Source organism: Manacus candei, unplaced genomic scaffold, assembly GCF_025592945.1.
Source record: "Manacus candei isolate 608988 ecotype Guabito, Panama unplaced genomic scaffold, ASM2559294v1 h1tg000086l, whole genome shotgun sequence".
Classification (NCBI taxonomy): Eukaryota; Metazoa; Chordata; class Aves; order Passeriformes; family Pipridae; genus Manacus; species Manacus candei.
Window position 1 is genome coordinate 2030408 of NW_026138134.1, and position 24695 is coordinate 2055102.

Genomic DNA, 24695 nt, shown 5'->3' on the forward strand with positions numbered 1-24695 from the left:
CAGCATTAGCAGCTTGTCCTCGGCCAGACAGATCCGGGGAGCAGCTAATGGGGTTTCTCTTTTCTGTGCTGTCCCAGACCTTGGCATCTGAGCTGGGCAGTGGGAAGAGCAGCAGAGCAGTGAGGAGTCTCTGAGCTGCTCCTGGGCTGAGATCATCAGCCTGGGCAGAGTTTTGCCCCAGAACAAAATCCAGCTCGGAATTTTTTCTGGTCTCCATTAAAACTTCTTCCCCATTGGGATTGCTATTGACCAGGCTCTCTCAGGCTGTATTTCCTTCCTGGATCAATAAATCTCACTATTGATTGCAAAATAAGTTGGTACCTTGGAAGCACAGTGGTTCTGGCTCCAGCAGGCAGCTCAGAGCTCTGCTGCTGCTGGAGATCCCAATCCCAGTTCCCACAGGTTGGATCTCCCATGGTCAGTGTCTGTGTCTGCAACCCCACCTCTCCCTCTGGAAATGGGAAATATTCCCCTCTCCCCTCCAGAGGAAAGCAGGTAGATATTTGTCTGGACTTGGAAGTGCTTCAGCTGAAGGGAGCAGCCTGAATTTGTTGTCTCACAGGTGAAGAGCTCCTGTTCCCCTGCAGAGATGCTCTGATCCCAGTGATCCCATCTCTGCCTGGCACCAGCTCGGAGTGCAGCTGGAGATCACCCCTGTGGCTCCCTCACCTTCCTTGGGATGGCTCCCAACCCTCCAGCTGGCAGAGGGTGCTGCCTGCAAGCTGCAGGCTTTTTGAGGCAAGGGAGGAAAACTGCTCCTTCAGCCTTCCAGGAATCTCTCATGGCACGTTGGAGCTGCCCAGATGGGAGTCTTCTGGAAACCTGAGACCTCAGTGCTGCCTTCTGAGTCCTTCTGCAGGATCTGACTGGAGCCATCCTTGGTTATTTCTTTATTCCCCCCAGTGCTTTGCAGGGTAGAAGCTGCTCCTCTCCACAGAGTTGTTCTGAGCTGGTTTCAGAGCTGGTGAGTGGCCCAGCAGGCCCAGCCATCCTCATCCCCTCGCCTTTGCTCCCCAGCACCTTGTTTCCCAGCCCAAGGACACCTCCTGGAAAGCCAGTTACTAAAGCACAAATCCCTCTGGGCTCAACAAACTTGTCCCTGTGGTGGCTTTTGTCCTGTGTGAGGGGTTTCCTGAGAAGCTTTACTCTCTCATACCAGCCCCAGATCGTGCAGGCTGAGCTGGCTCAGCAGCAGCTGAGGCATCAGGCAGGATCAGGATCCCCTGTGAAATCTGTTGGGAGTAATGAACCACAGATGACTCTGTTTTCTGAATCGATACCGAGCTGCTGTTTCTAGAAAGCTGCCAAGCACACAAATGTGAGGTTAGAGATGGAAAAGCACTTCCAGGGGGAGCTGGGAAAGCTGTTGGTGCTGTCAAATGTCTCTGCTTTGCACCCAAGAGGCTTCTGTGTTGCTGTGTTGGACGAAGTGTCTGCTCCTGTTTTCTCCCTTGTTCCTTCCAGATCCTGGGAGGTTTAGTGCAGTTCACACTTGCAGAGCACTTGGGTAGAGCGTTCTTGAAAAGTGCAAAATATTTATTAGTATTTGCATAGCAGCCCCTGACCTGCTGTGAAGAAGCAGCCCTTCAGCTCTGCTGAGTAAATATACCTTCATTAAATAAAACTCTGCCTGTGCTGCACTGAACTGCTCTGTCTCACCTTCATCTGCTTTTTCATGTGTAAAAAGTCTTAGGAGTGTTTGACTTTAATGAATTTTGAGCATGCAAAGTGCCTGCCTGGCCCGAGGCAGGGCAGCATTTTGACCCTGGCAGTGCTGGTGACAGGTCTGAGCAGCATCCAGGGGGGCTGCTGACAAGGGATTTGCTTCAGGAGCACCTGTGCAGCCAGTTTAGAAGTGGCCTCATGGCTGGAAACCTGCAAAATGACAGGTTTAGGGTGGTGCAGGGGTGATTCCCAGCTTGGTTTGCAGGATGGGGGCATTGTCTGGGGCTGGGACAGGGCTGCTGGTGCTGGGGCATCACACCCCCCAGAAACCCTCCCCTAGTGCTGCTGCTGCAGAGCTCTTCAGGCTGCAAATGGGATGCCAAGGCTTTAGATGCTCTTGGTGGCCCATAAAATCTTCTTGAGCCTGACATGACGTTAAAGCTTGAAGAGGAACTATTTAAAGCAGAGTGTTCTCACAGGTGCTTGAGTTCGGCTTAATGCTGCTCTTGCTGCAGTTAAGTCTAGTTCAAACAAACTTTGTTCGACACTGAAAAGGCTCTGAGAACATCCCCCTCTCCCCCCCAGAGGAAAGCAGGTGGATATTTGTCTGAGCAGAGCCTCTGGAAGCTCTGGGCCTGGCTGTGCAGCACGGGGGCTGCAGGCATTTTCAGGCTGACTGGAGCTGTGGAGCTCGGGAGCACTGGCCGTGATCCCCCAGCCCCCAGCCTTGGCAGACACGGCAGAGCAGCTCCCAGGCAGTGCTGGGTGTTCAGGGGGTTGTTTCTGCTTTATATGTCATCGAGCAGCGTTGCAGGTTCACGGGGAAGCTGCTCGTTCTCTTCAGTGTCTTCCTTAAAAAAAAAAGTTGCACAGCTCAACATATTTCCTTGATAAATTCCTGGAGCATCCCCTCATCCTTCCCTCGTGTCACCTGACAAATGGCTCTTTTGTCTTGTGTTCCTCACTGACTTATTTGTGTTTAATGTAAGTGTGTCACAGGGAGAGGAACCCTGGCAGCACCAGCTTCTAACTCCGGGGGCTTGGTTGTCATTTGGGAGCTGAGGTGCTTTTTTTGTGCTTCTTAATTTTCATTCGAGGCTTCATTACAGATTATAAAATACAATTTTCAGCAGGTATGTCCACTTGTTTTCCTCACCTGTCAGCTCTTGGTCCCTACTGCCACGCTCTTGGACTCTGACTCGTGCACCCTCTGCCTTTGCTTCCCTCTCCTCAAGTGTTTTGTGGGAAAGCCAGATTGGGACTCTGTTCGTAGCTGTTGTACTTGGAGAGTCTTGTGAAGCTTCCCCAAACCCCAGGAATATGTGAGGGATAGAGAATAAACACCAGCTGCTGCAGTGCCACTGAATAAGGCTGGGAAAGCAAAATCCATCTGTATGTGCCAGACTCATCCCAGCCCATCCATGTTCCACCCCCTGTGCAGCCTGTTGGTCAGCAGCAGCCTTGGAGAACCACAGAATTCCAGAATGGTTTGTGATGGAATGGGAGGGACCTTAGAGCTGGTTCCCCCCCTCTTCCACGGGCAGGGACACCTTCCCCCAGCCCAGCTTGCTCCGAGTCTTCGAGGGCTCTGCAGTCATGGGCAAGTTCTTGGTGCTTCCACCCAAACTGGGATACCAGGAAGGATCTGTGCTCCTGCTGGTTTGCTCATTAATCTGCCAAAGGTGGGATTTGCCAAAATACTCCAGAGCTGGAGTTCAGCTGGTCTGCAGCAGGAGTAGAGCTCCTAAAGAGCGAGGAGTTTAAACCGTGGGTGTTGCTGTCACCTCTGTCTTGGAGCTGAGGGGCTGAGGGTCTCTTAGAGCAATTGGGATCCAGGTCCACTTTCTTTTTAGGCTTTTGGTGTCTGACTCTTTGGTACTGAGCCCCTCTAAGACAAGACTGCTTCATTTGCATGGAGCAAAGCTGCTGCCATCAGCGTCCTGCCACAGCTCTCACCAGTTTACGACAGGTGAAGGAGAATTAAACACCAAGAGGATTATAAGCAGACAAAATGCAATTACTCAGGGAGAAATCCAGTGAGATTCTGCTGAATAGCCTGTCTTAAAAGGACTTTTGGGGCTTCTTAGCTGTCTGGAAGCTTTGGGATCTGCTAAGACCGTGCCTGGAGAAAAGTAGCTGTAAGTCCCCACTTATGGGGGGGATGTAAGTCCCCAGCTCTGGGGAGGAGAAGGTTGCTGGGCTGAAGGTGATGTTGGGAGTGTTCTTTACTTGGGGATGAAGTTCAGACCCTGGCATTTGGGGCAGGGTGTGTTGCTGTGATGCACCTTTGGTGGGTTTCCACCCCAGGGAAAGGCTGTGGAGTCAATGCCTGTGTGTGACCTGCCCAACTCCAACCCCCTCTGGCCGTGTGGGTCTGGTCCAGCTGGGAACTGAGCACCTCCTGGGGGGAGGAAGAGGTGAGCTGTGCCTTTGTTCCACCGTGCCTTGGCACATCTCTGTGTTCCTGGTGGTCACACAGGGTCTGGTGACCACAAAGGAGGGGTCTGGAATAGAGGTGCAAAACAGGATCTGACAGAGAAACCCTCAAAAGGTGCATTTTCTTCTGGGCAACCAATGAGATATTGGGGGAGAGCTGAAAGAAGATTTGAATGGTGTGGTGGAGCAACTTTCCCCAAGATCATCCTCCTCATCCTCCTCCTTCACCACCCAGTTGTCTTCCAGGTCCTTCCCTGGGGTTTTTCCCAGTTTCTCACCGTGCTGGGTTTTCATCTGCTGCTCCCTCCCCCCAGTCCCAGCACCATATGTCATTAAAATGCTTAGACATGTGGAAAGGGCCTTGACAGAGATTCAAGGAGACAAGGGAGACGCGGAAGAGCCGAGACTTTGTCAGATGGAATGATTGTGACATTAGCCACGCTCACCCGGGGAGATGGATCCAGCTCAGGAGGGGGACCTGGACTGACAGAGGGAGGGAGGTGGACATCGTGACACGGAGGGGAGCTGGGGAAAACCAGAGCAAATTCCAGCAGAATTCCAGCAAATGGAGTGAAAGGCAGCAGTGGGATTGGAGGACTTGAGCACCGTCCCAGCTGCAGTGCAGGGCACTCAGGGATTCTGCCTTGCCTTAAGTTTGGGAATGTTTAGCTCTGAGATCAGCAGAGGAGGATTTCCCCCCCCTCCTCCACCCTTTGCTGTGCCAGGAGCTTGTTTGGGAACCTTTCTTCCCTGAGTGTCCTCCCACAACCCCGTGAGTAAAGCTGTTAGCCAGCTCCAGCCTCCACCTGCACCGGGTGAAGGTGGAAAAAGAACCCTGGGAGCACCTTGGGGATGGAGAAAAGTGAGTTTGTCTCCTTGTGTCGCCCTCTGGGGTGTGCCCACTGCAGTGGTGGGGTGCAGGATTCCCCCTACTCCCTGCTGCTTGCACAGACCCTCCCTAAAACCCCACACCAGCCCTGTTTGCCTGGTTGTTTATCAGGGTTTGAAGGTATTTTTCCCCTGCAGAGAACACCTCTGAACTGCTTTGTGATCTTGTAAAGAAAACAAATGAAAGCAAGCCCCCCCTGCTCCCACTGAGAGAAGAAATCCAAACATCCAAACATCCATACAAAATCCAAACATCCATGGAGGTGGCAAAGGTGGATGTAGAGCCCTGAGTATTTGATATTCAGGGCAGGAAGCTGGTGGGGGAAACCCAGCGAAGAATTCCTTGTCTGGTTAATGCAAATATGCCCGTGGCTCAGAGAAATCAAACAAATGAAACCCTTGGAGCTGGGAGGGGAGAAAAAAAGCGATTCCCAAACTACGTGCAACCTGCAACCAAAACACAGCTCCTGTTGTTTGAACAGCCTGGGCTGGAGAGCGCCGGGAGGGATCCCGTCTGCGTGGGGAGGGAACAAAGGATCCGGCTCCAGGTAAATGCGAGTCATCAGCGAGCCGGGGATGACAACTGCAGTGTGGGGAATGCTCCTGCACATCCCTCCTCACTCCCTCGGTGGGAGCTCGGGAAGGGCTGGTTTGGTTTCTTTAGGAAGGGCTGGAGGCTGCGAGGCTCCAACCAGCGAGGGGGAACTCCAGCTGTGCCTGCCCAGCCCGGGGTGGAGGCACTGGGAGGCTGCCCCGCCCCGGGAAGCTTTCCTTTAAAATATCCTGCTTGGAGAACACCGGGATGTCCTCTCGGGTGGCTGAAGATGGGGCGTTCCCACCGGGGCTGTAGAAGTCTCTTGCCTTTATTTTCCCAAGTTTCCAGTGTGTTCCTTGGGGGATGTGGTGAGCTGCCTTTGAATGTCAGGGCAGATGTTTGCTGCTGGGCAGGTGGTGCTCTCAGAGAGGCTGGGCAGGGATGGCTGGTGTGCTTTTCACTGGGACCTGGGCACAGAACCATGAAATATCCTGAGCTGGAAGGGATCATGGAGTCCAACCCTTTAGCCCTGCACAGAACAACCCAAAACCCCACCCTGTGCCTGAGAGCATTGTCCAAACAGTCCCTGAGCTCTGCCAGCTGTGCCCATTGCCCTGGGATCCTGTTCCAGCCTGTGTTACCAGCCCTTTGGAGTGTCTGATTTCTGTCCTGGTGGCTGATCCCTGGCTTTCTTTCCCCTCTCCCCAGCCTCCCAGCACAGTGGGATTGCTTTGGATGAGTCACTCCACAGACAGCCTGTTATTTTTCTGCGAGTAGCCTACATAGAACAAACTTTGTACTCTTAAGTGAGCAGGGAAACGTTCTTAGGGGAGACGGGCTCAATTTGTTTAACACTGTAATTCACTGTTAGAAACCTCTCTCTTTTGTCACAGACAGAGGCACTGGATGCGTCAGCCTTTGATCTCAGCGGCTGATCTTCTGCGTGTAAGAAATTTCAGCAACACTTTAAATTATGTGTCTGAGATACCCATTACCAACATGTTGCACTCAGATTTAGGGAGACTGTTGAGTAGGAGATAAATAGTACATGAGGTGCCTTTTAAAATAGTTTTATTATGCCAGTATTTTTCTTCCTGAGATGCTCTTAAGAACTGGGAAACTGCTTTTCCTTTCCTGCCACTTTAAAAAATGCTCCACGAGCCTGAGTTTATGGTACTCTGCCTAATTTGATAGATGTTGATAAATAGCACGTCTTATAACTAGTGGCTTTGGGGCTAAGTGTGCTTCGTGGCTGGCTTTGGGTTTGCTTCTTGCTCTGCAATTAATTCCTCGGTGACCTTGAGCATATTGCTTCAAAGCTGTCTCATTTTACTGTCTTATCTCCAAATGAAGTCCCTCCATTTGGAGAGGGAAGCCTAACAGAAATCTCTGCTGGCAGCTGGGAGATCACCTGGCTGTGTGCAGCAGAGGCAGCCCGGGCTTGCATTTCACCCTCCGGTAACACGTCGCGCTCTGTTGTGTTCCATTGGAGTTAAATCCAGCATTTTGCTCTCATCTGTCAGGCTCCTGCACTAAGGAGATTCACCTTGTTGCTTTTACACAGCTTCAGGTCCCTCTGCTTCACTTAATGGGATTGTCTGTCCAGGAGACAGCTCGGGGAAAATTTAAAGATGTGCTTTCTGCCTCCCGTGTTCTCGCTGTTGCCTGCCTGGGAAAATCTGCCGGAGATCTCCCAGGGTGCAGCAGGGAGTGCTGGGGAAACACACCCCCAGACTTCTTCATTTCCTCTGGAAGTGTCCACCCGAGTGCCAACTGCATTTTAAAATCGAGCTTTAGGCTGAGAGGTTTGGACTCCTCTGCTCTGTGTGTGCGTGAGGTGGAAAAGAGGTGGGTCACCAAGACGATGGAATCACGGAATTGTTCGTCATTATGAAGTAATAAAGATGTTTGGGGGATCAAACGAGTAGCCCTGGAGCTGGGAGAGGCTGTGGCTGGTTTGGTAAGGGCACAGGACTGCAAGTGAAGGAGGGAAGGTTTAGATTGGAGGGAAGGAAGGAATTCTTCCCTGTGAGGGTGGTGAGGCCCTGGCACAGGTTGCCCAGAGAAGCTGTGGACTCCTCATCCCTGGAAGTGTCCAAGGCCAGGTTGGACAGGGCTTGGAGCAACCTGGGCTAGTGGAAGGTGGTCTTTAAAGTCTCTTCCAACCCAAACCATGCTGGGATTATAGGAGTCCATGAACTTGGAGCTGTTTGGGGACTTGCTGTGGGTTTGGTATCAGCTCCCCCGTCCCTGGTGCCCCAGACTGAGAGCTTTTGGGTCTGGTTCCTGCTGATGACTTGAGTTAGCAAACAGCAGCAGGCAATGCTGTGGGAACAGCTCCTGCTCCTAGAGCCCTTCCTTCTGCATCCACATCTCCAGCCACCCACCCCCTAAACGTGGTGGTTGAACCCCTCTAATCACCCACAGCAGCAGAGGACTCTGGTCTACAATCCTTGACAAATCCAACGGCGTGACAAGAGAACATTTTTCCAGAGCTAACAGCGTAATTTCCAGGCTGCTGTTCTCCTTTGAAATCCTGTGAATGGGATGGGAAGGGTCAAATTTGGAGCTTTTAGCTACTTGAGCTCCAGCTTTGATTTTTCAACAGGCTGTGCTTGTGTTTCGTTCACGGCCAGCTGCAAAGGAGAGGGTTCCAGGGTGCACTCAGGAGCGTGGTCCTGCTCCTCTCACTCTTCCCCGTTGGATTTAGAGCCCCAGTGATGCCTGTTGCTGCTGTTAACAGGTGACTGAGTCATCTCTGAGTGTATTGGCCTCAGCACAAAGAGGTAGATGCTAAAAGGGGGATTGTTTTGCTAAATGGGAGCTCTGAGCACGTTGTGGTTTTGCTCCGAGGAGGGGTGTGTGCTTTGGGAGGCAGACATGGAGGAAGGGATGAAAAGAGTTACCTCAGGTGGGCATTAAAAGCAGAGACACACTGATTGCTGGGTGCCTGTGGTTTTTCCAGCAGTCTTTGTGTTCTGCCTGGAGCTCTCCCCTTCTGCAGCACGGGGGGTAATGAAGCTCGTTTCCCTTGGACGTGCCCCGAGAGCTTCAGGAGGGAAAAAAAACCCCAGTAGGTGCAAGAATCTCTTCCTGTGGCTCATTACTTGGTGTGTCTGGAAATACATCAAGAGAAGGGGTGCAAAGCAGAGCTGGTTATGGGGTGCACCGAGTGTATCTGTGAGCAGAGCACCTGGAACCAGGGCTGCTCTTTACAGTTCATGATGGACTTCTTGCAGTTCCCTGCAGCTGACACAGGAAAAGCTGGTGATATATCTGAGACAGGGAACTTTTTTGAGTGCAGCTGCTGTGGTGTGACAGGGGGTGCTGCACAGAGCAAGTTCCCAGAGGCCCCCGCGAGGCATCGTAATGAAACACAGAACCTTTCACCCTCAGCCAAAGCTCCTGCAAATTGCAAACGGGGATTAAAGGGGGAGCAGGAGCTCAGAGCCCTGTTCCTCGTGGAGCAGGACACGTGGGGAATTTTGCTCGAGCCGAATTGAAAAAGCCACGGCTAAGAAAGCAAGTGTTATGGGTCAGAGGGGCAAGTGTAATGAAACCGAGTGTGACCGTGTTCCCCAAATTAAACCCAGAGCATTTGGTTTGCACAGAGCTCCCTGGCCGGGGTTACACTCCTGTTCCTGTTATAGAAAGCAGCCGTGCAGGATCTGGAAGGATCACAGGGCTGGAAAGGCAGTGGGAGGGGGGAGCGCAGGGGAAGGAGATCAAAAAGGGTTTGTCAGTGCAAAAATGGCACCGAGCACGACAAAGAGACAGGGAGAAGCAGAGAGTGAGACTGAGACACAGCCAAGGTGTCAGAGCAGGTTTGTCGCTGCCAGAGCCAACTGGAAGTGAAAGCGTCACGGAGAACTGGAGGCAGATCGAGCCTGTCAGGGAGATTTAACTCAGCTGAGGGCTGGAAACGCTCCCAGCCCTGTTGGACCTGGAGCAGGGAGAGGCAGGTGCCTGTGGATGCTGGAGACGCTGGAGGTACCCAGTGAAGGGCCCTGCTTGGGAGGACCTCGTGCAGCACCAGCACCGTGCAGGGGGGTTGGCAGTGGTTGTGCCACCCAGGCAGGAAGGGAGCCTGTTGGTGTAGTTTGGCCTGGCTCAGGAACAGGGTGGCCAGCAGGTCCAAGGAAGTGATTCTTGCCCTGGACTCAGCACTGGTGAGGCCACCCCTGGAGTGCTGTGTCCAGTTCTGGGCCCTCAGCTCAGGAAGGACATGGAGGGGCTGGAGCAGGGCCAGAGAAGGACAACGAGGCTGGGGAAGGGTCTGGAGCACAAGTGCTGTGAGGAGAGGCTGAGGGAGCTGGGGGGGCTCAGCCTGGAGAAGAGGAGGCTCAGGGGAGACCTCCTCACTCTCTGCAACTCCCTGACAGGAGGGGGGAGCCAGGGGGGGTTGGTCTTTTTTCCCAGGCAACCATCAGCAAGACAAGAGGGCTGGGTGTTCAGCTGTGCCAGGGGAGGTTTAGGTTGGATATTGGGAAGAATTTCTTTCCAGAGAGTGCTCAGCCATTGGAATGGGCTGCCCAGGGAGGGGGTGGAGTCCCCGTCCCTGGAGGTGTTTAAGGTGAGACTGGATGTGGCATCAGTGCCATGGGCTGGGAACCACGGCGGGGTTGGATCAAGGGTTGGACTTGATGATCTCAGAGATCTGTTCCAACCCAGCTGATTCTCTAATTCTATGATTCTATAATGAACACTCAAAAATAATCTTCTCTTGGACTGAGCAGGAGTTGGGGGACAGTTGGTGGGGGAAGGAGGGACTGGTGGCCCTCTCCAGCTGGAGTCTGGATGGTGGAAGGGCAGTGTTGTGCCCCACCACGGGGTTTGCCTTCCTCCCTGCCTCCACCTGCCAGCAAATTCCCTGTTAATATTCCTCCCAGCTCCTTCCAACGTGACAGCCAGGGGATGCTGCTGTGCTTTATTGCCACCACGTTAATGAAAAGGCCATTGTACCTGAGCCTCCTTTGGTGACTTGGAGATGGATTTGCTCTTGAGGCAAGTCAAATGAGCCATCCTCACCCCGTGCAGATAAGGAATGGTGAAGGATGGTTGGGGCTGGAGCATATTTTGCCTGGTGGAGGCCATTCTTCTGCCTGACAACTTGTTTAAAATCCTGCAGACAGCCCCTGCTTGTCAGGCAGGGCTATGGATGGCACAGGTGGGGCTTTTGGAGAGTCACTGAATCACAGCACGGTTTGGGTTGGGAGGGACCTCAAAGAGCATCTCATTCCACCCCCTGCCATGGGCAGGGACACCTCCCACTAGCCCAGGTGGCTCCAAGCCCTGTCCAACCTGGCCTTGGACACTTCCAGGGATCCAGGGGCAGCCACAGCTCCTCTGGACAACCTGTGCCAGGGCCTCCCCACCCTCCCAGCCAAGAATTCCTTCCCAATATCCAACCTAAACTTACTCTCCTTCAGCTTAAGGCCATCTCCTGTTGTCTTGTGACTCCAGGCCCTTGTCCAAAGTCCCTCTCCAGCTCTCTTGGAGCCCCTTTAAGTACTGGAAGGGGCTCCAAGGTCTCCCCAGAGCCTTCTCCAGGGCACAGAGGACCTCCTTAAAGACAGGGAGGAAGGACCCCTCTCTGTCTCTGTGGATCCAGAAGGTCTCCTTGTGATGCCACATTTGCTGGCACCTGTGCCCGTGGCTGCCTCTTCTCACCCATTCAGGGCCCCTCCCCTGCTCCCAGTGACAAAGCTCTGGGAGCTGGGGAGGGTTGGGAGCAGTGGGAGGGAGGGAGGGAGGGAGGGCAGGCTGCTGCTTCCCTTCCCAGGGCATTGCCAAGGATTCAAATATTCCAGAGGACACAGTGCCTGTGTCCCAGGGTGGTGCTGGGCAGCACTGGGCTGTGCCACCCTCCCCTGCTGCAGAGCCCCAGCAGTGAGCACACACCCCAACTAAAGCTTTTGGGCCTCTTGGCACATGGATGAAGGGGCTGCAGGAGCTTTCTGACCAGAGATTGGGGCAGTTCCTCCTCTCTGACTTTTCCAGTGTAGTTTTCTTGTCTTCTGGCCCTTCCAACACGTCTGAAGTGTCCCAGCCCCCCGAGCACGTGCTGCTCCATGGGGATCTCCAGGGGATGTTTGACAGCAGAAACAAAAAAGAAACAGGGAGTTTGTAGCACCACAATCCTTCCCTTGGAATCCCAAGGACAGGAGGACAATGGTGCTGAGGGTTTAAGCAAATGAAGAGTCAGCCAAGAAAGATTGAATAATTCTGCATTTTCCAGTCTAAGGTGGCAGGATGCCCAGAGAAGCTGTGGCTGCCTCTGGATCCCTGGAAGTGTCCAAGGTCAGGTTGGAGCAACCTGGGCTAGTGGAAGGTGTCCCTGCCCATGGCAGGGGGTGGGACTGAATGGGCTTTAAGGTCCCTTCCAACCCAAACCATTCCAAGATTCTATGACAGTCTGGGATCACAGAGCACCTGGACACAGGGCAGAGACTTTGGAAGCAGCTGAAGTGGTGCTGAGTCCACCAGAGCTGTGCCTGCCAAGAGTTTGGCCCCTTACTACCCAATTTGATGCATCTTGTTCAGTTTTGCACATTTCTACTGCAGAAAATCTGGGTTGGAAAAACAAGGAGGGGAAAAGTTTCCTATCTGCTTTAAATTAAAATAAATCCAGAGCAGAGAAGGCCTTTTGTAAGGTCTGCTGAGTTAATGGATTCATAATGACTTTTAAAGCTTCACTTGGGTAAGAAATACTGTTCATTTCATAATTGCATATAAATATACTTTCTCATAATCCAGGACAGCATAGCAAAAGGAAATCTACTGGCTTAATTATAAATCTTTTTATTAGCTGGAACCCTGCTGGAATAAAAAAAAAAGGCACATATTGTTTTTATCTAGGAGGGAAAGCACGGGGAAAGGAGGGAGGGGGTGTCTTGGGAATGAGTTATAAGGAATTAAACAGGAAAGAAAAGAACTGGCAGTGCTGGGAACTGTGGGGCAGCAATGCAGGTACCCAGGGCTTCTGTGAGCACTTCCCTGGATCAGTCCATGGGAATGCACATCCCCACCCCGGCTTCCCCGGGAGCCTGGAGCCAGCACAGCAGATCAATTCAACAGCCAGTCAATGGCCTTTCAAACACGTATTTTTTTATCACTTAGACCCACCCTGACCCGAGCTGAAGCTGACTTGTCTCTCCTCAGCTCCTGTCCACCTCGCTGGCACAGGCACATCTCTCTTTTCCCGCTGGCTCACGAGGGCTGGAGCAGGAAGCTGAGGGGGAAGGAGGGATGTTGGGGACCCGGGTGTGTTCTGTGTGCCTGGGGAAGGACCTGGTGCCCCCAGGGATGGGCTCTCTTTGGGAGGTGCCACGTGGGCTGGGTGTCCTCTGAGCAGCTCCTTTCTCTAGGAAGCAGCAGGGATAAATCCCAGTTCCTCGGGTGTTTGCTTTGCCATCAGACCCCCCTCCTGCTGGCTGTGGGAGGTGAAGGATTGGGCTGCTGTGCCCACACACGGCACATCCATCACCCCCCACTCTTGCCCCGGCCCCCAAACGCTGCTTTTACAAACGAAAAGGAAACTAATTAAGCGCTTAAAGGTTGAGCAGCCCATTTGCACCTGATGGAGACAAATGAGGCTGCCTCCATGCCCAGGAAACCTGGCACTCTTCTGCTGCTCCCAGGTGGCTGCCTGCAATTATGGGCTGGCTGCAGAGCCTGGCAGTGCCAGGCACCTCCTGCTCAGCCGTGTCTGCAGAGCTGGGGTGGCCGTGCCCAGCACCCCCTGCCCCAGGGGTGGGGTGAGAGGCATCCCCGGGCATCACAGGCCCTGTGAGGAGCAGCTGAGGGAGCTGGGGTGGTTAACCTGGAGAAAAGGAGGCTCAGGGGTGACCTTCTCTCTCTCTGCAATGCCCTATGGGAGGGGGGAGCCAGGGGGGATTGGTCTCTTCTCCCAGGAACCAGCAAAAGGAAAAGGGGACACTGTCCCAAACTGCACCAGAGGAGGTTCAGGTTGGACATCAGGAGGAATTCCTTCACAGAAGGGGTGATCAGACATTGGAATGGGCTGCCAGGGAGGTGCTGGAGTAACCCTGGAGGTGTTTAAGACAAGACTGAAGGTGGCACTCAGTGGCATGGTCTGGGTGACAGGGTGGTGTTGGGTCATAGGTGGGATTGATGATCTCAGAGGTCTTTTCCAGCCTCAGAGATTCTGTGGTCTCTGTAAATCCTCCTCTGGTTTAAAGGACCATGAGAAAACCCCAAGTCTTTGGTTGTCTCTTTTTTGGCTGTAGGGGGGCCTGGAGCTTTGTGGATCTATGAAAACCCACCCAGGCACCTTCAGCTTGGTGACTGCTTGGACTTCCCCATTAGAGGGAAATTCCCTCTGATAGGGAAATTTCTTTACTGAAATTTCTTTAATTTCTGTAATTTCAGAGGGTGGGGAGGCCCTGGTACAGGTTGCCCAGAGAAGCTGTGGCTGTCCCATCCCTGGAAGTGTCCAAGGCCAGGTTGGACAGGGCTTGGAGCAACCTGGGCTAGTGGAAGGTGTCCCTGCCCATGGCTGGGGGTAGAAAAAAATGAGCTTTAAGGTCCTTTTAAGGTTCCCCAAACCATTCTGAGGTAATAACTCCAAGGGTTTTCCTCCCTGTCATGTCCAATCCTTCCTTGAACCTGCACAAGCTTTTCCTCAGTGTCCTGGAGCTTTCTCAGCTCAGTCACACCTTGGGGCCCATTTCCTCTTCTCCCAGCTCCATAAGGTTTGGTTTTCTCCTTGCAAATATGAAATTCCCATCTAGACTGGCCAGCTCAGGACTCCTGACTGTTCTTTCTCCCCCTGACTGCATTTGAGGAGCATGTGCTTAGGACAACATCAATCTTTGTAACCAAAGGGAAGCACAAGAGCCTCCTGCTATTCCTTCTTGTCTTGCTCCCCTCTGGAATTTGGGTGCTGCTGTCCTCTGAGTTGTGTTTAAGGTGAAATACCACTGGAAAGTGTGAAATCTGAGGGGCTACAAGCAATTTCAGCTGAAAGAATATGTCACACTCTCTATCTGTCTGGATATAACCCAGTTCTTAGTGAGAATATAAAGTATCAGGATGGCTGGGCAAATCGTTTCGCTGTTTGTTTTGTCTTGTGTGTCAAGAGATCTGATGTTAATTCCCTCCCTTCTTAGAGGAACCCAGGAATGTTTTATCCAAGCTGAATTGTCAGCAGTTTTGGCCAGATCTTCCCTGGGTCCTGGAGGTACTGCTGGGGGTGGGAGGGGAAGAGAAAACCGCAGCAAAACCCGAGAATTAAAGAAAAGCAAAGCAGACCAGCACAGTAATATGCTTTGGGATTTCTTTTTCATGTTTTCAAAAGGCAAGAGGGAGGAAAAAAAAATAATCTCTTCTCCCACCCTTCCCTCCAGAGCATGGAATTAAATCCATAACTATTAGAGAAACATTTCGACCCAGACATCTTTTTTTCTCTGCGCTCTTTCTGTGTATTCAGAAGCCTCCAAAGTGTCAGCATGTTTCCATGCAGGCAGGATGTGCATTGCATCTAAACAACATCATGTCAGTGTGGTGGAGAAAATTCCCACTGAGGGCCCTGCAGGTCAAAGCAAGCTAATGTATGATGCCCTGCCTTGCACTGCCGAGCGTGAGTTGTGCTGATAAGGCTCCGCTCTCTCTGTCTATTAAATCTCCTCTCCTGTATAAGCAATGCAGACACGCAGTTAGTCACTTATTTTCCCGGCCTTCCTCCCCCTTAAATTGTCATCCTCGAACGGGGGGGGGACCTGCTCAGCCCCAGGACCTGGTGGTGGCCACCCTAGCTGGTTTTATTTTAGTTTCCCTCTGTTTTCTTCCACTCTGTGGCACTGGTAACTTGTGTCTGGTTGCTTTATGTGCTGCTGTGACTTGGCTGCAGGGCCTGTCCTCACAGAGCTTCCCCTCCCTGTCAAGGGTGTGAGGTGAGCTCTGGATCCCCTCGGGCTCCTCTGGGAAGTGGCTGTGCTAAGCAGCTGATATTTCCCTGCTGTCTGAAGCTTTTGATGTGCAAGATTTTTATGGGAGAGAGCTGCCTGGTTGGGAGCTGCTCTCCCCTGTCTCCCCTTCCCCATTTTGCAGCTGTGCTGTGCTGCCAGGGCACAGAGTTCCTCGAGTTGCCGCTGCTCAGCGCAGACATTTTGGTGCCCTTTCCCTATTTTTGGAGTCTTTTTTTTTTTATCCCAGCCTTGGGACTACCTGGTGTAATGATGATGCTCCATCCCTGGACTGCAGTGGATGTTTCCAGCCCTGGTCTCAGTCCCAGCCCCGTTGCAGAGGGCTGGCTCATCAACCACGGCTGCACCAGCTCGCTCAGCCAGGAGGGAGAGAGGTCAGAGTGTGACCTGCTAAAGCAGGGCTTTTGGAGGAAGCTGTTGGAGCCTCTTGGAGAAGAGGCCTTGGGGACTCATTATGTGCTGCCAACATTGCAGGGAGTGAGCTGGCTGTGGATCTGTTGTTCAGTGTAAACAGGAGCACGAGCCCAGCCCGGTGGGTCTCTGCCTCTCTGCTCAGCTCATGGAGAGCGGGGGGTGCTCCAGGAACAAAGGGGTTGGTGGCCACAGGGAACTCACAGGGTTTGGGGTGGGAAAGGTCAAAGAGCAGGAGAAGAGGGGCCTCTTTTCCATGCTGAGGACCTGCAGTTCCCCGGGCAAGGAAGGCAATGACTGTGCAGGTGAGAGACTCTGCACTGTGGGGGTAAGGACACATCCTCCTGGAGTGCTGAGGGGAGCTGGTGTCACGAGAAAGAGCAGAAGGAACAAGGGAAGGCAGACAGATGGACACCTTTCATCTTTGACATTAACTGAGTCTTTTTGCTGATGCATTTGGGGAGAGCAGCTGGCTCCCCTGGAGCCAGGCTGGCCAAGGGGAACAGGGCTGGTGGGAGATCTCTGCTGCTGAGGGGGGATAATGCTGCTCAGGGAGAGCCTGGGGTGGGGATGAGCAGGGTGGGGGAACCACCAACAGCTGCTCTCACACTCAGCCTTCACACTGATCCCTCCTCGGACCTGACAATCCCCCTAATCCCTAAATCCCACAGATCTGTGCAGCCCCAACACTTCATCCCTGTGCAATCTGCCTGCCTGGGTCCTCATGGGCTCCCCTGGCAGTGGGGTGAGGGAGGAGCTGCTGGGCAGGACACAGCCCAGCTGAGACACTGCCCTTGTTGTCCAACAGTGATGACTTTCCCCACCTGGCTGATAGAGGCAGAGACAGGAATTAATCAAACAACAGCAGATGCTGTGAGGAACAAATCCCAGTGGCTGCCTGAGAGGCAGAGGAGTGCAGCTGGTTTGAGGGGAGGGAGTCTGCAGGTCCAGCCTGCTGTGTCCCTCTGGTGTCCCTCTGGGAACCACCAAACATATCAGTCAGAACAGAGGGAACCTTTTCTCTCTGGGACTGGTGGTCCAAACCCTGCTGGAGCTTGACCTGTGCTGCTCTCCAGGTCTTGACCCAGGTTTACATCACTTCAGCTTTGCCTTCTCAATTAGGATGTGGTTATTGCTGATTTGCCTTTTTCAGTGGGTGATGCTGCTCCCTCCTTGGGGAAAGGTCAGTCTCTCAAAATCCAAGCTTTGTGTGGAGCCCAGGAGCTCACAGGCACAGGGACACGCTGGAGGATGCTGCAGGCTTGGCTTTCTGTCCTGTGTCAGGCTGAGCAGGGCTGTCACACGGGGTTCCTGGGAGGAGAGCTCCATTGCCTGGAGGAAAGAGGCACAGCTGTGGTCACTGCAAGGCTGGTTCCATCCCAAGGAACACACGTGTCATTTGAGGTTCTAAGCATTTCCATTCCCAGAAGCACACGTGGCTGTGGCTTCTTCAGCTTCCTCGAGACAGCCCCTGGCACCACCAAGAAAACCACAGGCTGGGGCAGCAGAGCTCAGTGATGGGCTGATTACACATCCCCAATCCCCCTTCTTAAGGAAGTGAGAGGTCTTTTGGGAGGAGGAAAAAAAAACCCAGCTGTCTTTGCACTGAAACCTGTTGGCACGGGAGAAGTGCCGAGTGCCACCCGTCATCTCTTTAGCAGCTTGTCAGTGGCTGCGAGCACAGAGCCAGCCAAACTGGCTATTAGGAACCAGCTCAGCAGCTATTTTTACACCATACCCAGGTTTCTTGGGTGTCATTTTTCCCTAAGATTTTTCTCCCCCTCCGTCCTCCCAAAATTAGCTGACTTAGCTTCCAATCACAAAAGAAGTGATTGGAAAAATACAGCGTGGAGAGGCCTCCTGAAGCTCTCCTGACTCCTGGGAACCTGGCCCTGTGCCACAGAAAGGGGGCTGGGCTGCCTCCAGGAGGGAAGGGAATGCTCCCACTGCTTGTGGACATGTTTCTGGTGCCTCAGGCTGGCAGTGGCTGCGGGGAGCAGGTGGATGCAGCCTGTCTTGTCCCCTGCAAAGGTGTGATCTGGAAGTTCTATTGAGCAACAAGCAAAGTGCTCTGGAATTTCCTTGCCTTGCCTGAGGGTTTGCTTTCTTGGGGTCACATCTGAGCTGCTTGCTGTTGTTCTCTTGCATGCACAGAAGGATTTATTGCTGTGGGAAGAGCTGGGAAAAGCTTCCCCCCAAGCTCAGGGCATCCTGCACCACAGGTGATCCTTGGCTAACGGGCCCCATCTAGGGACGTGTCACTAATTACTGTGATTATGCTGCCCAGCACTGCCAAGGTCATCCCTCGCTTGTAGTTCCAGGCACAGCCCTGCCAGTTTAGTGGCAGTGATTTAAATGACACTCCAAGGCTGCAGGCTCTCGGATGGGATGAAGAGCAAGAGGAAAACAATCTGGTCTGTGTGTTGCAATGGCACAATTTGGCTCTGGCATGATGATGCTCCTTTGGTCTCTTCCCTTCCTTGGGAAGGAACAGAGGGACTTTGGAGCTGAGCTCCTGCCATGCCCCTGGGGGATGTCCTTCTGTGGCTCCAAGGCTGGGAAGCTGGTCTCAGCCCCAAAGATCACATGAAGATGCTTTTCCTTTGTAACCTTGGACCTCATGTGCCCGAAACACTGACTGGGATGAGGTGGCAGTGCCAGGGCCTGGGCTGTGCATGGGACAGTGGGGAGTGACCAGCTCTGCCCAGTGTCAGCCAGCTGGGAATGTTCCCATGGAACTCTACCTTGGGCTCACTATGAGAAATAAAAGCACTTTTTTGTTTATACAGGTGTATCATGAAGTTGTAAGATATCCAAGTTCCAAAAACTAGACTTGAGTCTCAGAGTCTTTTTCGGCCGGATAAGGGAAATGCAAAAGTTCCTAAAAATTAAAATGTTTTGGGGCCATTTTGTACACGGGGGTTCTTCGCTCTCTTTGGGCTAAGAACAAAGGAAGATCCATCATCTCTGACAGGGGACACCTTGCAGCCAATTGGAAGAAAGGGAAAGCCCCTTTTCAGAGAAAAGAACCCTTTTTAGGCAAAAATGAATATATTAAATTTACCTGAAAAAGGGTGGGATTTTGTGAAACCATAAAATATATAAGATTTAAACCCAAAGGGCCTTTTCCCCTGGAAAGTTGAGACAAAGACCCGGCGTGCCAAATAAATTCTTCCTTGTTCCTTTGTTCCCTGAGTTTATGACGTGTTTCTAAATTTAAAAGGGGGATTTTTCCCACACTCACTGCTCGGAGGTGGCTGTAGTTCCTGAGGGCAGGGCAAAAATATCCCTGACACCAGAATCTTCCCAGAATTTGCTGCCTGGTTGGAATAAATCACGTTCACAGACGTTCCCTCGTCCGTCCTTCTGCAGCAGCGAGGCCACAGGTTCCTGCCAAGCCTGGGGAAATCTGAGGCAGTTTTGGGTGCAGGAGTTTTGTGGAGTGGGATTATCTCACCCCTGCCAGTGTGTCTCAGACAGTTGAAAAAGGGAGAAAACAAGAGGTATCTTTTCCTCCCTCCTCCTTGCCAACTGGAATTGAGGCTCCTTCTCACTCCCATAGAGCTAAATTAGTTTGAGCCTTTCTTTTTGTTTAGGTTACCTTCTCTTATATTAAACATATACCCAGCCAAGCCAGATTCATGACTTATTAATTTACAAAGTGGTAAATTTCAAAGCTGTCATAATGGTGAAGTCATGTTCGCTTTAGTTATTCTGCATAATTAATTAGAAAGTAATAATTTGTACATCATGATATTTTCATTCCAACATGAAAGCAAAAGACTCAGAGCCGTAACAGCCTCAGGCACCAGAGGGGGAAGAAGGAGCTTTGCAGACGTGCCTGCACTGAGGAGAATATCAAGTCAGCCTTGCTGGACACAGCAAAAAACACTGGGGGAAGTTCTTGTTCCTTCTTGTTGGAGCGACCTCCTGCTCCTCCACATCCTCCTGGGGCCTGCAGGGAGCTCTCTGGGGGCACTTGGTGTGTTCAGCTGGACAAGAGGAGGCTGAGGGGAGATTCAGTGGGGTCTGCAGCTTCCTCAGGAGGGGCAGCTCCAGCTCTGCTCTGGGGGGACCAGGGACAGCAGCCAGGGAATGGCTGGAGCTGTGTCAGGGCAGGGTCAGGTTGGGTCTCAGCCAAAGGTTCTTCCCCCAGAGGCTGGTTGGGCACTGCCCAGGCTCCCCAGGGCAGTGGGCACAGCCCCAAGGCTGCCAGAGCTCCAGGAGGGTTTGGCTGATCCTCTGGGGCACAGGGGGTGACTCCTGGGGAGTGTCCTGTGCAGGGCTGAGGTTGGACTGGATGGTCCTTGTGGGTCCCTTCCAGCTCAGGATATTCCATGAGTCTCTGACAATATCAGCATCACTGTGGGCAGGAGGGAAGGTTCATATTTCCCAAACCTTCTCTCTCACAGCTGGCACAGCTGGCTTGGGCAGCCTGGTGCTGGGAATGACTAGCTGTGTGTCACAAGGAGCTCTTTGGTCCTCTCTTCATGGTGGTGCTGAGCTGAATGGGCTGAACCTGCTCAGGGGGTGCCCCAGCAGCTGTGGTGATGCTGCACCTCTGGGACCTTCTACAGACAGTGTTACATCTGCAGAGGAGAGCAGAGAGAGGGAGGGAGGGGATGGCAGAGCAGCATCATTTTATGTAGGATGCTGAAAAATAAATGCTGCTTTGGGGGTGGGAAGAAATGCCAGTGTTGGAGGAGCTCCACAGGGAACAAACCCCCTGATTACATTGATTTGTTCTTTTGAGGGTCATTTTCTAGAAACAAAAGGAGAAATGGACTGTGTGAAACTCCTGAAAGCTGAGCCCTAAGACACAGCTATAAAACACATCTCCAGGGATGGAGCAGGAGGTGTTCCCCTTGGTACAAACCCCTCTGAAGTGAGGTTTACATGCAATCCTGCTCTTAGCCCCCACTGAGGGTGCTCTGAGCCTTCCTTTCTCCCCTTGTTGCTGTGGAAGGGGTTGATTCCATTTCCAAACTTCTTAGCCCTGAAAATTAAAAACTTTTAAGTGACAGCTGAGGGGACTGGGCTCACCTGACCTGTGGAGCTTGGCTTTGGGTAAAACTTCAGGAGATCCCAGCCCAGGTCCCCGCAGGCTCAGTGGCAGTGATTTCCCTGCAGACATAATGAGCCTTAGCAGCTCTGTCAGCTGCTCATCTTTGATCTCCATTTTACTACAAGTTTCCTCATCTCTCCAAAAAGCTCTGACTTTTGGTTCCCTGTCAGTTGATTCCCCTCATTTTTAGGTTTTCCTGAGACAAGGACTGGCTGTGTCTCTGGGCTCCTGAGGAGGGTTCTGTTGTTGGTCCTCAATCCAGTCCCCCCTGGCAGACCTGGATGTTCTCCCACCTGCCCACACTGCTGCTGTTGGTCAGTGAGGTCCTGGAGGTGAAGTCACCCCAACCAAGGGGGTTCTGAAGCCCCCTCAGGTGCTGGTGAAGGGAGGAGGACTGTACAATGAGTGTGATGAAAATGCCCCTGGGTGTGCACCACTGGCCAAGTTTGCTGCAGAAGACATTGTGGGGGCTCAAGGAGTGGCTTTAATTGCCTGGCAGGCAGTGATGGATGGGTCACTTTGGGCTGGACAGGCTGATGTCACCAGCCAGGCCTCTGGTGGCAATGGGTCACCAGTGTTTTATTGCCTGTGCCCGCCCTGCCCCTCCCTGCAGCCTCCCAGGGAAAGGGTAAGATCATCAATCTCCCACATCCCAACCCCTCCTCTGGGGCTGGAATCTGCTCTGCTGGGAGTGTCACTCACCAATCCCACCCCAGAGAGATATTCCTGGTGACAAGTCCAATTCATTAAGGGGGTGATGATGTCACATCCAATTGGAGCAGCGAGTGGGACAGGGAGGATTTCCCAGCATGTCCTTCAGCAGAGCCTCTGACATCCCATTAGCAGCAAAATGCATTCATGCCCACACAGCAAAGGCTTTTCAACCCCCTGGAAGCAGGGCTGCAATTTTGATGAAGTCTCTGCCCGGGCTGATTTCCTGGGAAAACAAAAACAAGGTATTGAAAGCAAACAGCTTTCAAAAATTGAGTGGTGTAACAGTAAACTTGTAATTTGGGACTGGTTGTTATATTTACCATTGCAAAGATCAATCCACAGCTTTTGTGAGCTGGTGCTTTTGCCCAGTCTCGAGGACTTATTTTAATCACTGGGAGCTATTCTCATTTCCAAGCCTGAAAACGGTCCCAAACATTGAAATTATATGTTAATATACAGAGATTGACAAAAGGAAGCTGCTTGTATCGACTTGGAATTAATGAAGCAATTCAGGGATGAACAATAACACTGGCAGGAGGTGTTAAGGAGAATTGTTGCAGTTGTTAAATTTTGGCTCTGAGAGGTCTCTGAGGAGAGGGTCAGATCACAGCGAAGGGAAAATCACCTGGGAACTTCAGAGTCATTTAGTCAGTCTGAGGAGAAAACTGGGCAGTGCTGGTGGAGGGATTCCTGCTTGTCCATAGGTCCTTTACTGCACTGCTGAGGGAAAGTGCTGCCTGCACTCCTGTGATGTGGTGGAAGGGGAGGCAGAAAGCTGGAATGCTTTATTGGACTCACAAGTTCATATTTAAAGGGTTTAGGATCTACGTATTCAACAGGGGGTTGCAACTATTACAATTTATTACAAACAGAGGGTTTCAGGGGATGACATAAGGGAAAAACCCAGATTAACAAATTTGGGGTCTTAGCAATTACCTCATGGGAAAAAACCCACTTTATCTTGTGGGATTTTACAGGGGGGAACAGGTATTTGGGTCTCCAGAATGCAGGGATTCAGGGAACACAGAGGGAGGGACAAGGTACAAGCTCTTCTGCAGAGGTTTGATGAGATCAGGGTTCAGACTCTCCTGCTTGGGCAGGGCACGTGATAACATCATGCAAGGGGTCTCTTCACATCCTGCTGCAGGAAAAATCCCCAGGGATGAGGTCCATGAAGAGGGGTTTCCCCAGCTTCTGTAGCCCACGGCCTTTTGCAAAGACCACTCAAATCTCCCTCTGCAGATATTATATTTTGGGATCCAACAACACCCCAGCAACCCCACCCTGTGCTGTTGTCCAAACCCTCCTGGAGCTCTGGCAGCCTTGCAGCAAAACCCCACTCGCTTTTACAGGGTAGTGGGAAATTTTGCTTTTCCTGTGGGTTCCCCCTTTTCCTGGAGCTCCTAATAACCCAAACTGATTTGGGGGTTCCTGCCTGCAGCCTGTTTTGTAGCTGCAAAGTGCTGCCCGGTTTGTTTGGGCTGCTGACAGCACCAAAGTGCTTCTCCTTCCCCAGGAACTCAATTTGGGCTCCTTGGTGGTCAGCAGTGTGAGGGCTTGGCAGTGCCTGAGCCAGGCTTTGATCCTTTCCCCGGTGATCCAGACCAGCCAGGAGATATAAAGCTCACATCAGTGGAAAAGGAAAAACTTGTTAAGAAACAGAGTTTCTGTTCTTTCGAATGAAATCCTCAAGTAAGGCTACAGAAGGATGCCAAGATGTGTTGCTGCTGTTAAACATCCCGAGCCTTTGAACTCGTACATGCAATACTTGAGAGACCAATTTGAAGCAACTGAATTCAAGGCACAGCAAAAAGGCTTTAGAAGCTGCTTCCTGACAGTGATAAACATGTGGAACGGGGAGGGAGCTGCCCAACGGATTTTGGAGGAGCTGCTGCTGAAACTGTTCCTTCAAGGGAGCCACAGTTGAAAGCTGGAGCATGTTTAGCAATTATTGACTCGCTGATTGATGGCTCTGTGAGATGAAGGAGATGTGAGAACACCAACCCTGCCTTCCTTACAGATGAGGGAGGCTCTGCCAGGGGCCATCCAGGGGGGATGTGGTGCCCCCTCCTCCCAGCACCAGGGTTGGGAAGCACAGCTGGCTTGGGAAGGTGCATCTCCCTCAGCGTCCCAGGAGCAGAGGGATTGAGTCCATGGACAGGCTTTTAGCTCATCAGTCTCCAGCTTCCAATGGATTTTGTGTTCCCTGCTGCTCATCCATCCTTCGAGGCCCTTCTTGGCCGGTGGGAAGCTCCATGTGCTCCTTCCATGCATGTCCAGACTTGCAGTGGGTGGTTTTAGGGATGCAGGAGACTGTCAGAAATTCTCCTTTCCCCCCCCCCCCTCTTTCCTTTACAGGAGGAGGAGCCAGGGCTGCTTCTGTGTCCCATTGGTAGTTTTTCCTGGAGCTCTGTTAGTGACAAACCTTCGTTGAGGTAAAATAGTTTGAAATTCTGGTTTGATACCTGGCTGAGGGTCCCAGAGGGGTGGGGGATCCGTTTGGGTTGGATATGGAATACAGGTGGTTTGTATTCACCAAAGAGAAGTGAAGCTTCTTGTTGATCTGTCATGAGGATACTGCAAACAAAATGTTTATTTTTAAACCTCAAAGTGAGTAAAAATGCAGGTAACTTTTTTTCCTTGCAAAGAAGAATTCTGGGGGTAGAAAATACTCTCTTTTCACAAGCTGAAGATGTTCTCTGCATGTAGCTCAGGTTTGCAAAATTACTTCAAGCCTTTTTTTTTTTGTCAGTGCCCCTCAAAATCCTGAGCTCTGTGACAATGTTGGTTTGGGGCAGTGCTGCTTTGAATTTTAGGCTGGAAAAAATTCCAAATCTCCATGTGAAGTGTCTTATGAGGATCTTGATACCCTCCTTCATCACCACGGATAAAGGATCTCAAATACCTCTGCATTCCTTTGGTTCAAGGTGGCATTATCACATTTTTAATGAGGGAAGAGAATTTCTCTGAGGTCAGGGTGTGAATCTGTGACTGGGGTGGGCTCCAGTTCAGACCAGCTGTGTTCAAGCCTTGG

At 52.0% G+C, this 24695-nt stretch overlaps 1 protein-coding gene across 3 annotated transcripts in view; it reads left to right on the plus strand.

The window, feature by feature from the left end:
- KIRREL3 (kirre like nephrin family adhesion molecule 3) overlaps positions 1-24695 on the plus strand; it is a 358997-nt gene that overhangs the window by 21004 nt on the left and 313298 nt on the right. The gene's annotated exons all lie outside the window — the stretch shown is intronic.